Source organism: Mauremys reevesii, linkage group 22 (genome assembly GCF_016161935.1).
Source record: "Mauremys reevesii isolate NIE-2019 linkage group 22, ASM1616193v1, whole genome shotgun sequence".
Lineage (NCBI taxonomy): Eukaryota > Metazoa > Chordata > Testudines > Geoemydidae > Mauremys > Mauremys reevesii.
In genome coordinates this window covers 11,538,391-11,551,542 of record NC_052644.1, presented here as the reverse complement: position 1 = coordinate 11,551,542, position 13,152 = coordinate 11,538,391, and the positions used below count along the sequence as shown (strand labels likewise).

General features: G+C 51.5%; 1 non-coding gene and 1 pseudogene across 1 annotated transcript; one reads left to right on the top strand and one right to left on the bottom strand.

Annotated features, from left to right (window-relative positions):
• LOC120388902 overlaps positions 1–13,152 on the top strand; it is a 194,104-nt pseudogene that overhangs the window by 50,153 nt on the left and 130,799 nt on the right.
• Positions 2,163–2,234, bottom strand: TRNAV-UAC. Its single transcript has one exon. It is a non-coding gene; the product is annotated as a tRNA-Val (tRNA).

Here is a 13,152-nt window from a genome sequence, read left to right as displayed (position 1 = left end):
CGGCTCAGAGCCATGTGTTGAGGGGGAGGGGCTGCGAGCTCCAGGCTGAGCTCAGCTCCCTCCGCTCGGCATGGAGCTCACAGCCCTGCCCCCTGACCACACGGCTCGGGGCTCAGGCCCCACCGGAGACATGCTGCAGCTGTTCAGCGAGGCGCTGAGGCTCCAGGTGAAGAGGGAGCCGGGGGTAGAGGCTGGGGCTGGGGTTGGATAAGGGCAGGGAGTCCTGGGGACAGTCAGGGCACAGGGAGGGGCGGAGGTTGGGGGCGGTCAGGGGCAGGGAATGGGTGGGTTGGATTGTGGGCATTCTGGCGGGGGGGTGGATAGGGGTTGGGGCAGACAGGGAGCCAGGGTGGGGTCCCAGGGTGGTGGGGGTGGGGGTGAGTGGACAAGGAGCAGGATGGGTCAGGAATTCTAAGGGGGGCAGTCGGGGACAGGAAGTGGGTGGAGGTTGGATAGGGGGCAGGGCCAGGTTGTTTGGGAGGCAGAGCCTTCCCTACCCTAAAGCTCATTCAACAGTTTGAGGCTTGCAGAAGAGCCAAGCTGTTAGCTTTTCCATTAGGGCTACCATCCCTTTCACTTCTCAAATGCCAAGTTATAGTCTATATTTAATTTCAGTGCCATAGGGAGATTCATGTCAGGGGAGGGTAGCTTCATTTAAAATTAGCCGCTGGGAGAGGGATCACATGAAAAGAGCAATATCCTACACCACCTAGCTCCTTCCCAACCCTACCAAGGAAGACCTCCTCCCCACCCTGCATTCCCTGAGGCTTCAGAGGGGTTAATTCAGTGGTTCTCAAACTTTTATACTGGTGACTCTTTCACATAGCAAACCTCTGAGTGCGACCTCCCCCCTTATAAATTGAAAACACTTTTTTTATATATTTAATACTATTATAAGTGCTGGAGGCAAAGCGGGGTTTGAGGTGGAGGCTGACAGCTCATGACCCCCAGTAATAACCTCGTGACCCCCTGAGGGGTCCTGACCTCCAGTTTGAGAACCCCTGGATTAATTTAATTTTAGCACCCTGTGTCCATTCACATGCATGTGCTATTTTGAGCATTTCAGTTTTCACAACATAGGCTCATCCCAGATTCTGGAACAAGCTCAAATGCTCAGTTCGTGGAGTATGTACATAAGCTATACTAAAGACAAACCCACAGTAACCATCTCCAGTTTGTGAGGGCCCCCATGGAGCCAGTCTCTAGGAAACAGATAAATGCATGGAGATTAAGTCCATTAATGGCTATTAGCCAGGATGGGTAAGGAATGGTGTCCCTAGCCTCTGTTTATCAGAGGGTGGAGATGGATGGCAGGAGCGAGATCACTTGATCATTACCTGATAGGTTCACTCCATCTGGGGCACTTGGCATTGGCCATTGTCAGTAGACAGGATACTGGGCAGGATGGCCTTTGCTTTGATGCAGTATGGCTGTTCTTATGTTCTAACCTAAATGAACCCAAAGTTATGGAGACAGATATGAGTCAAAGAAGCCAGCAGAGTATCAGAAACCTGGAAAAATCTCTGCCTGGAGGGGCTCAGGTGTTTGGTTACAAGCTGAGGTGGTTCAAAAGTTTTGGATTTGTTTTAAGCAGAGTTTTTTTATTGTTTCTTTAAACCATCAAACACAGCAGCAAATATTTGGCCACACACTTCTGAAACCTCAAACCATGTTCAGGTTTTGGCAGACTAATTTCAGCTTTTCAATTAAAAAAAACACAACAAATTTTGAAGGAAAGCAGACATTGTCTGTGATTTTTTTCTGCTTTTAAAAAACCCCTGGTTTTCGATCCAGAAAAAGTTTTGACGGAAAATATTTGTCCAACCCTTTTAATGAGGTTTAGTGCCTTTTAGCACTAGCTGATGCTGAGAACCAGTGATGGGTTTGTGCCGAAATGTGGAAGGTTTATTTTTCCCAGGGGCACCCGTGGGGGGGAGCGAGTGGGGCAATTTGCCGTTGGCCCCGCAAGGGCCACCAGGAGAATATAGCATTGCAATTTTTTTTATAGAAGAGGCCCCCAAAATTTCTTTGCCCCAGGCCCCCTGAATTCTCTGGGTGGCCCTGACAGAACCCCTCCCCAACCAGCACATGCCCCTCACTGAGCAGAATTGAAACTTCTGCAGGGAGATTGATGAGCAAAGCAGCTGGGTGAAGGAAGAACCTGGAGATGTTGGGAATTGAACCCAGAGCCTCATACATGTAAAGCATATGCTCTACCACTGAGCTACATCCCCAGATGAGCTGTGGGGGCTATGGGTTAACACTCAGAGCCCTCCTGTTTCCAGAGCATCCAGCAACCTAAAAGCAGCATGGGGGACACAGTCCCTGCTCTGAGGGCCAATCCTGCTGTCCTGGAGGCAGCTGGTTCATAGGGGTCACTTTGCAGCAGGGCCAGATTCGATGTGTGGGGCAGAAAGTGGGTGCCCTGGACTCAGGGTGCAGAGATACACTCAGCCCTCTCCCCTGCATTGGGTGGGGGGTGCTGCCACCCCCTGATGGAAGGTAATGGGAGTGTGAAAATCTCAACACCTGACCCTGGTGGTAGAAGTGGTGTGGGGAGCTCCAGGTGTTTTCAGGATCTGCTATTTCCACCTGCCTGTGAAGTCCAGCTTTCCCCAGCACATTCACTGTGCTGCAGTTGGGTCACTGTTTCCATGGCTGCACAGCAAAGAATCACTCCCAGTTTCCCTTCTGTCTGCAGCAGGATAAGCCTGTGTCGGTGGTTAATTAATGAGTTGGATCTATTTGTAGATTGTTATTCATTCCCCACCTTGACAATTCACACAGTCCCTTTCCTACTCAAATCCCCAGCACCTCAGTGACCCCAATAGCAGGGGTTGAGTTTTCTCTGAGGCCCTGAGATTTTCAGGGTTCTTTCCCCCTCCACCTGGAGTGAACTCAGCTTTTCCCCATCCCAGAAATTCCATGAAATAACAACAGGAGCATAAAGAAAGAGGGGAGGGAACATCTCACAGCCAGGGCTAGATGTGCCCAGGGCCCCCAATTTGTCCATTGTTTCCATGGAATTTGGCCCCCTGCTTTTCACAAGGGACAGAGAAAGATCTTGCTGTTCCTGTGTCTGTGCAAAGAAAACTGTGCTTCTGTATGAAAGAGAGGTTGGAAATGGCCCCATGATGGGACAATATCCTCAGGATTAAGACCTGAGGCTGAGAACTGATAAAACTCCACTCATCTGTGATTTAACAAATTCTCTTCCATGGAGACACTGGGAACTTGTGACACTGAGCTAGACTCTGGGGGTTCAGGCTGCTTTAACTCTTGGTAAAAACATGAACTTGATTCCAAGAAGGGAGAGAGGAGAAGCCTGAAACTGACTTTAGTCCCGGACTAGGGTCTCCTGGATAGGTGGTAAGTTCCTTCCCTGCCACCAGGGGACATCAGCTATTGGAGACATACCAGGGCTCAGAGGAAAGGGGATTGTTGCCTGGATTTTATGTGCACAGGGCCTCACTAACTCTAAATCCTCCTCTGTAGCAGGAACATAGAAAGTCAGACCTCAGCCAACAGTAGTACTGGGGTTTGAAAAAGAGATTATTTTTTCCTCCCTTTCAGGAGAAAGAAAGTAAGAGCTGGAAACTCAGGTGTAGAAAACCACTTTGTTCTCTGGCTGAGGAGCTGGAAACCAGGCACAGACGACTGGTGTCTCCTGGAGGGAGGGGGCACAATGTCAAGGTTCATCCCCACCCCCTTATGATCAACAGCCCCTCGCAGCTGTGAACAGTGCAGGGCGAGGAAGCAGCAAAGGCAGCCCCTCTCCACTCACCCCTCCCGCAGCTGCTGTGCAGGGAGGGAGCCTGGCAGCACCACATGATGTACCAGGCCATAGCTAACCCAGGTGGGGCAGATGACCCCACACGTGCCCTCTGCAAGTGTTGTCTCTGAAATTAGGAAAACTCGTGAGTTCAAGGCACAGCTGCACACCCAGAGGAAAGCCCAGCACGACACGCCCAGGATGAAGGGGGTGCTAAAGCCTGGCATCAAACCAGAAACATTTAGATCTTCAATCTAATGCACTCCCAGCTGAGCTACTTTGGCAACGACCAGGAAGGCTTAATACACACGCCGCAGCACATGCTGGGAAGATTTAAATCTGGATGTCACAATGCAGGAGACAAGCAGTGGACTTGGCCCCGGAGGGGCAGGCTGGGGTTTCCTATATCCCAGTCACTCAAACCAGCACCTGCCCCCTCAAGCTGTCACTGGCGCCCCCAGGTCTGCAAGACAAGAGCAGCGGTTCTCACTGGAACAACTCCACCCACAGCTCACAGGCTCCTCCCAGGCCTAAAATAGAAAACCATCTTGCCAGAAAGCAGCCCACTAGGACTCGCCATTGCTTCTTTTCCTTCCACCCAGAACCCCACTTCTTCTCCTGAACTGCAAGTAGCCACCCCTGGGATGCCAAGAGGCAGGCACAGGATTCTACCTCCCAGCAGCCAACTGCACCTCCCAGGCTTTGCAGAATGAATGGTGATGCTCTACTAACCCCACTTAGCCGCACTGAGGCGCTTTAGCTTCTGCCCTGCCTTCCTCAGCTCGACTTTCCTCTTTTGCCCCATTTCTGCCTCACTTCCTCCTTTGGCAAGTCACGCAAAGGAGGCCAGCAGGAACAGCCGGCCTCTGTAGGCCAACCTCCCAGGGCAGAGGAGGCCAAGCCACAAGCCTCCAAAAGGTGACTGGCCTGATTCATCTCGCTTCCCCAGGCTGACGCCAAGGTACTTTCTCCACTGATGTCACCACCTTCTAACGTGCGGGGGTTGGGGTTATTCCAGGGACAGGCCAGTGACAGAAGGAGGAGCGCCATGCTGGACAGCAAGGGGAGCTGGGAAAAGGAAGCTGCTATGTTTCTGCCCGGTTTTGGGCTGAGGCCCTTTCGTGTGTTAGGTAAACGTGATAACCACAACATTACAGAAACGCCATCACAGTGCACTGCCCTGCCCCACCCTGAAATTCCATGCACTTTCCATGCTCTCCTGGCACACACCAAGGGGTGAACGTGGAGAAAATGGCGCAGTTCTTCGATGGGTCAGCTGGAAAAGCAGAGGACTGGAGCCGGGGCTCAGGAAGTCATCCTCACATCACCCTTGTGACTCCAGCTTGAGGGAGAGCTTCTTTTCCTTCCCCTGGCTGAGAAAGAGCAAGAGAACAAAGAAAGGTCAGGTGGGCCAACTGGGTGCAGAAGCCAATGCTGCCATTTTCTGCAGCTAAGCCTGGAATAAGGGACTTGCATGGGGTAAAGGCATTGCTGTGTTTCCAGAAAACAGCCCACTGCTGCAGAATAAAGGATGAAAGAGCCTCCTGAAGCCTGGGATTGAACCAGGGACTGTTAAAGCTTCAGTCTAACGCTCTCCCATCTGAGCTATTTCAGCACCCACAGGGGGGCTTTTTGGGCTGCTGCTTCTCACCTTGAAGCTTATTCTCAATAAAACATCTCTCCAGTCAACATTGGCCAATGCAAGACAGACATCGCTTGCTATTTTAGCACTTGGAAACATCATCAACTAGTCTTTGGATCTCTCAACTGCTGCACTTCAGTTCATGGGGGAAAGGCGAGAGAAGTGACCTTTGAAGTAAAGACCTGGGGTTAATATCTTATTGCTGTCTCGTACTGTAACACTATTTAATACTGGCCCACCCTGTGCTGGAGACAGTTCCATTTCTAGATGTTAGTACATTTCAGTTACGGTTAAAATTAAAAGTTTCTATGTGCTTAAAGGAAATGAATTTTTTTATTTGTTTATATATGGCATGAATAAATACAGATTTACACATCCTAGCATGAAAAGTTATTATCTTATATGATAGAGTAAATCGTGCATCCAAATTGTGCATCAAAATCATGAAATGAGCTACAAATGCAATAAAAAAATCAGGTATTCAATGGTCTAACATATGGAGCAGGGGGCGGTGGGGCACTGAAGACACTTCTAGCCTGGGATGCCACTTGGTCTAGGGAGGCCCTGTCAGGAAAGCAGGAGTTACACACACATGCCTATTTTCAGGCTGTAATCTGTGGGCGCCCTGCTCTGGGGGAGGGATCGGGGTAGCCCAGACTCAGGGCTGGAACAGGCCCCTGATTGAGGGGGTGGCTGCATGGTTTACAGTGCTCTGATGTCTCAGACAATGTCTATCTCCCAAAGCCTCAGATCTGCGTCCCCAGAAGGCTCCTGCGCTGCCTCCACTCCTTTCACAGTCTATAGCAAGGAGCAGCAGCAAGGGTCAGGAATGAGCCCATAGGGCACTAGGTGGGTGGCAGAGGCTTCAGGAGGAAACCCAGCACCTAAAGCAGGGGGGGATATGAGGCTTTTTCTCTTTCCTTAGCCACATGCTATAGCACCGAGAGCTCTTTGAAATGCCTCCCCGCCCACAGCCTGGGAAAGGGGAAGGATTCTCAGGTTCTAGCTTGATTTGAATGAGGATCACTGGACCCTAGAACCATTCACTGCCCTTTCCTAGGGAAACCTGTGATGCACAGAACGGGGCTGAGATAAATGCTGACAGGAGTCAGGAATTGCTCCCCTGGAATAGCAGCAGGATTGGGCAGCTGGAAATCTCACCAAAGAAGCTGAAGCCTTGGTGGGTCAGACATAGATGTCCCAGGTACTGCATGGGAGGTTTTGGTTTCTTTTCTGGACAATAGCAGTGAGAGTTTTATTGCCTCAGTATTTCAGTAGAAAAATTTAGACCCAAACTGTGTATGGTCGGGAGGTCGATAGCAGTGTCTTTGAGTTCGATTTAGTTTGTTTTCTCATTCTCATTGTAAAAGCCTTTGATGATTTTGATGGGAACAATGTTTGTACAAGGTCAAGGAAAAGAAAGAAAAGTTAAAAATCTGCATTGGAGTGAGGGGGTCTCAGTGGGCCAGGACAGGGGTGGAGATTTTCCTGGGGAGGGGGTTAAGGGATAAATGAGAGGCTTTCGTGGGAACACAGGGGGATGTTTTGCAGTTTATTTTTTTCAAAGGGAAACCTCCCCACTTTCCCTGTGCTGCTGCCCAGCTCAGACCCCACTGACACCTCTGTGACGAAGTGGGAATTTTCTGATAGTTTTGCATATTGTTTCCCCTATTTGGTGCACGATTACCTAGGTCCAAAATGTGGGGTGCACCCTGCCAGGGGGAATGGAGTAACATTCAGGGGGATGCAATTGGGCCCAGGCCAGCCCCCATGGGGGGTGGGGAGGGGGAGCCACCCAGCTCTGCTCTTGGCCCCAGCCCCAGCTGCTGGCCCTGGCTGCCGCCACCAGTCCTGGGGCTCCACTCCCAGCCCCACTCTGCGGGCTCCACTCCTGGTCTCTGCCCCCACCCCCAGAGCTGGCCCCTGCCTCAGCCCCCTTACCCCATCTGTGTGCCTTCCCCCATAGCTGCGGCCCCACTCCCAGCCATGACTTGGGGGAGCATGGACAGGGGTGGGGGGGCCATGACCCTGAAATGCTTTGGGACCATTGATCTCAGTGGTGGGACAAGGGTGTTAAATCTTGGCAGAGACCCGTAAGGGGCAGATGTGGCTGCTGTCTAGCTGCCTGGGGCCAGACAATGGCCACAAATTCTGTCTCCTAGCAACCGATGGCTGGGGTGCACCTGCTGCAAGAGGCCAGCTGGCTGGGACGAGTTGGAGAACAAAGAATGAGGTGGAGGCCAGGTGACCAGGTTGCCAGGGAAACAGAACAAAGGACAGGAGAGGGGCAAAGGGCCTGGCTGAGTTGGGCTGTTGGAAGCAAGGAGTCTGCTGGTTTGGGGACTTGAGGGGAGAGCCCAGGCTCTGAGTTTGGGGTCTCCCCAAGATGGACGTTGCTGAATCTTCCTGCTTCCTGTGCTAACACAACTTTCCCAGGCTGTATTCCAGACCACTAATAAACCTTCTGTTTTACAACGCTAGCTGAGAGTCACTGGTGATTGTGGAAGTTGGGGCTGCATGATTCCCCTGTGGGGGGTGTGTGTGTAAGGTTTTCCCAGGTGTCCTATTCAGATGGACTCACAACAGGAAGGTCTCGGGATGGAACAGGGATGCTGAAAGGTCCAAGGTTGGTCTGAGGAGCTGCTGAAGCCAAGGAGACTTCCCCCAGTGAGAGTCTGTGGGAGGAAAGACTTGGACCTGTGAACTTTGTGAACCTGTGAATGTGAAGTGACCAAGTGGTGAGTTAACAATGATGCTGTTGCACAGGATTTGGTGAATAGAATGATCTGATTTATATTCAACCTTGGAAGTAAATAGATTGTTACATCAGTCAGAACAGCCTGGTTTGGCTTGGTTGGTTGGTTGATGGGTTGGCTGCTTTCCCTGGTAAATTGCAGAGCATTCAGAGAAGAGCCACAGGAATGATTAAAGGCTTGAGCAGGGAGAGAAGTTTAAAAAAATCCTGCAGCCCAGGATAACTTCCCACTGATGGCAATGGGAATTTAGCCTTTGTAACTAGCTGCTGGTACCTGAGGTCTCAGATATGAATTAAACTGGTGGCAAACACAGCTTCATCCAAAGAAGTGAAGGATGCAAGTCAGGCCTGCACAACTCGTAAAGCGGTGAGCGCCATATTACTCCAAAGAAAACTGCTGAGAGTTGAACCCCCCCAGCCCTGCCGACCCCCCGCCAGCACCGCCAAGCCCCCCCGAAACATCCCCCCAGTGTCACCCAGCCCCCCGAAATACTCCCCCCACCCAGCACCACCCACTCCGCATAAACAAACCCTCCTTCCCCAGGGCAGCCCCACCGAAACACTGAACCTTGGTAATATGTTATAGCAGGCCCCTAAGGTAGTATAATTAAGGTAAAAGAAAAATGTGTTTTTGCTAGAAGTAGAATAAGATCTTCCTCCACTTGGTAATCAGTTGCCCTGTTGAGTGAATGAGGTGTGACTGAGGAAGGCGTAGAAGGCAGCACCTCCAGACAGCTGCAACCCTTGAGAGGGGCTGGGTGCCTGACCAGATCAGTAGAACAGGTCAGTCACTGACTCCTCGCCTCCTCACCCCTGCCACTGCCTGCTCACCCGCTTGCCTCCTCAGCCCCACACCCGCCCGGCTCGCCTACTCAGGCCCTGCCACTGCCCGCCCACTCGCCGCCTTAGCCCCCACCCCTCGGCTCGCCTCACTCCCCGCCACTGTTCACCCACCTCTTCAGCCCCCCTCCCTCACCCACCGCTTGCCTACTCACCCCCACAGGCCGCACTGTGAGCCCACCTATGCACCCCCCACGGGCCACATGTTGTGCAGGCCTGCGTTAGAGTATCTTTTGGTTTAGCTTGTGAATTTTCCCTGTGCTAGAAGGGAGGTTTATCCCTGTTTTTTGTAACTTTAAAGTTTTGCCTAGAGGGGAAATCCTCTGTGTTTTGAATCTTTTTGTTACCCTGTAAAGTTATCTTCCATCCTGATTTTACAGAGGTGATTCTTTTATTTATTTATTTATTTTTTAAAATAAACTTCTTTTAAGAACCTGATTTTTTTTCAGTGTGCAGGCCTGATGTAAGTGAAAGAGCAAAGCTGGCCATCTGGGGAGCTGCTGCAGTCCCATCACCACAGCTGGAAGGGAGAAGAAGAAAAACTCCCTAAAGTGCTGGGAGCAGCCCTGAGAAAAGGAAGTTTGGCCATGAGATCAGCAGCAATAAATATGAAATGAAGGAGTGCTTTCTCCTCTGTGCAGACATGTTTGAATTGTGTTACTTTACTACAAGACAAAACTTTAAAATATCCTGCTCTAATTTCAGGATGGGTCTGTAAATATAATTGGTCTCTGTGGGAAGTGGGACATTCAAAATTCCCAAGGGCTAGTACCAGCTAGAGAAAGTTGTCACATGGGCCGGGCAGAGAAGCAGCTTTAATTAAGGTCACTGCCCAGCACAGAACCCCCAATGGGGGAGCAGCAGCTGCTAAGCCTGGTCTCCCAGATCACAATGGAGGCTGCAGTGTCTGACCCAGGAAGCTGAACCCCAATATCCTGAGCAGAGAGGGACAGAGCGATTGAGCAGCCTTCCCTCCTTTAGCTCTCTGGGGAGAGCAGCTAATGAGAGCCCCTCCTCACAGGGAGAATTGCTGATCTCATTTGTCAATCTGGAGTCACTCCTTGTCTTTCTATTCAGTGACTCTGGATTAACAATGGTCTCAATGAAACCAGATTTCAGAAAGAATAAATCCAGAATGACCATTGTGTGGCAGTGCTGACCCCCTTCCCACCTCCCTCACCCCCCACATCTAGGACAAGGACTGGGGGAACAAATTTTCCCAGTGGAACCAGAAGTTCCTGCAGTTTTCAAGAGAAGAGAAAAGCAAAATCTGTGATTTCACCTCACAGTGTTCGAGAAGTGGATAGAAAGTTATCACAGTGACCGGGCATTTGGCTGGGGAATGCCAGGCAGTGCTTGGAGCCAGGATTCTTATACAACCAGAGAGAAGGAACATGTTTAGTAGCAACCCCCAGAGCCTCCATCCAGGGGGGCCCCCAGTACCCACAGCCCAGACCCCTCAGCCAGGGTCCCATCAGATATTCCCTGTGCCCAGCCCCCAGAGTCCATGGCCAGGGACCCCAGATACCTCTCAGAGTCCCACCGGCCAGGGAACCCCCACCAGACCGTCACTACCAGGTTAGGAATCCCAAAGGGTTCCCCCCACCAAGAGTCCCCAGCAGCAAGCGACCACCCCAATGGGACCCTTGCACTGGGAAGTCAGTCCCTCACTGACTGCCTGCCTAGGATTCCCCCAGTGCCTGCCTAGGACCACCCACCTGTCCTCCACCAGGATCTGCAGTGCTGTTTGCCTGGAACCCCCTCCTCTCCCCAGAGGGTCCCACTGATTCTTTACAGCAGCACCCCTCACACTGCTTGCCTCACATCCCCTGACCTAACATCAGGGATTTCCCCCCCCCGCCAAGCTCTGTGCACTGGGCATGGCAGCGATCCCAGGAGCCTGCGGGGGAAGCCCAGACAGAGCCCCTGGCACAGCACCAGGCTCCCTCTAACCCCCGTCCTGCCTCCCCAAGAGACACCCACCCCGCTGTTCTGCAGCCAACTGGCCCCCAGCAATACCCACCTTCAGGGCCCAAAACCTCAGGGTTGGGCACATCAGAACCACCCCCCCAAAACCTCAAACCTCCAGAACCCACCAACCTAACTAGGGTACCCCCTGCCCAGAGGCCTCTCCCTACCACAATGCCCCTTCAGCTCCAGCTGCAATCTCCCCACAGACACTCCCCGTGACAGTTTGTGTCATGGGGTTTGGGATACTTCTGGACCCACCCTGCACTCAGAGAGACCTCCTCATCCTGTGCCAGCTGGAGAAAAGAAAAGGGTCCAGCCAACTCTGTTACCAGCTGGGAACCACTGATCCCCCAAACAGGGGGAGGCCTCTGGATTTGATGGGTATTAAATATGTGGCTGGTCTCTTTCATCAGCAAACATTTTAACAGACATAAAGGGGGAAACAAATGATTCTCCAAGGAGACAGGAAAGATGATCACTGGACAATTTAACTCCCTGCGACCTCCAGGATGGACGACTCAGGGCAACAGGTTCCCTCGAAGTAAGGAGAAGTTGCTGGGATTTAGAAACATGGGGAACAGCCCCAAACATGAAAAAATTTTTAATTGACATTTTATAATGACATAGAAAGAGGGAAAACCTGAGATACGAGATCAATGTTCAGAAATGAAAGAGAAAGGGTGGAAATCTGAGAGATTTTGGATCCATTTTTGCAAATTAGAGAGAGGAAAGTGGAAAATCAGAGGGATTTTATATCAGTTGTTGATAGGAGGTAAAATCTGAGTGTGTTTCACATGAATATTAGATAAATGAATACAGAGACAATGGGCAACATTTGCAAACATTTTCTATCCATGTTCAAGAAACTAAGAAAAGGTGTAAATCTGATATTTTCTTAATATTTTATAATTAGACAGACAGGGAAAAATCTCAGGGCATATTCAATTAGAAATAGACAACTAGAGAAAAAGTGGGGCAAATGTTTAGGATATTTTGTATCAATCTTTGAGATTTGCAGAGAATGTGTGTCACAAACTATGCAACTGATAACATGAGAAAAATACACCAAGATCAGAGGGGATTTTATATTGCTATTAACTAGTGGAAAACGGGGACTGTTTGACTGGATTTTATATGACTGTCCAATACATAAACACAAAGTGATGAGTCCCCCCCCACTGCCACCATGCACGTGGGCAGCAGAGAACCCTTTGAGGAGCTGATTAAAGAGGACAAGGGAACGGGAGCTGGAAGGTCCCTGAATGAGGGAAGGGGACAGCAGTGGGGGATAGACAGGTGACTGGTAACTGGGGGCAACTGTGTTGGCATTTTGGGGCAGCAAGTGGGATTGGGAAACCAGGGTCTGAGCAGTCCCCATGGGGGACATATGCCCCTCCCTTCCCTGCCCTAGCAGACAACAGGCATCTCATCCCATCCCCACTCCAGGGCAGCCATGTTTTGGGGAATGACTTAGGGCAACAATTTCCCACCTTAACAAGGACAAATCGCTGCAGATAGAATGGGTGGGAAAATCCCCCACGTCAGAGAGATTTTAAATTGACATTTGAGAATTATGGAGAGAACAGGGGAAAATCAGGAGAGACGAGAGAGGTGATCATTTGAGGAGAAAGGAGCAGTAGCGGATTTATCATGGCACCACAAGCGCCAGACCCACACTCCGGGGGGACCCCGGCCAGGCACACTCTTCTCCACTCCCCGCTCTCTCCTGCAGGGGTCAGAAGCTTGGTGCTGGTGGCACTGAAGCTCCTGCTGCAGTAGGGCAGCCAAGCTCCCCGTCCCCTGCCTCTTCTCACAGCTTGCTGTGTTCCCGCCCTCCCCCTCCCTGCCACCGATCAGCTGTTTGCCAGCAGGAGGGAGGGGGAAGGGCAGAGCCACAGCACGCTCACTGCTTGGGAGAGGAGGCAGAGAAGAGGCAGGGGCAGGGCCTTGGGGAAGGGCACAGGCCAAGGGATGTGCTGGTTGTGGCTTGTCGCAGCCCCACTGGCCTGGAGCAGCAAACCCTGGCCAGTGGGAGCCACGATCAGCCGACCTGCAGACATGGCAAGTGAACAAACTGGCCCGCCAGGGGGCTTACCCTAGCCGGCAGAAGGTTGCAGATCCCTGGGATAGGAGAAGCGGAGGCCCAGCCCCAGCACGCAGACCCCCTTGGCA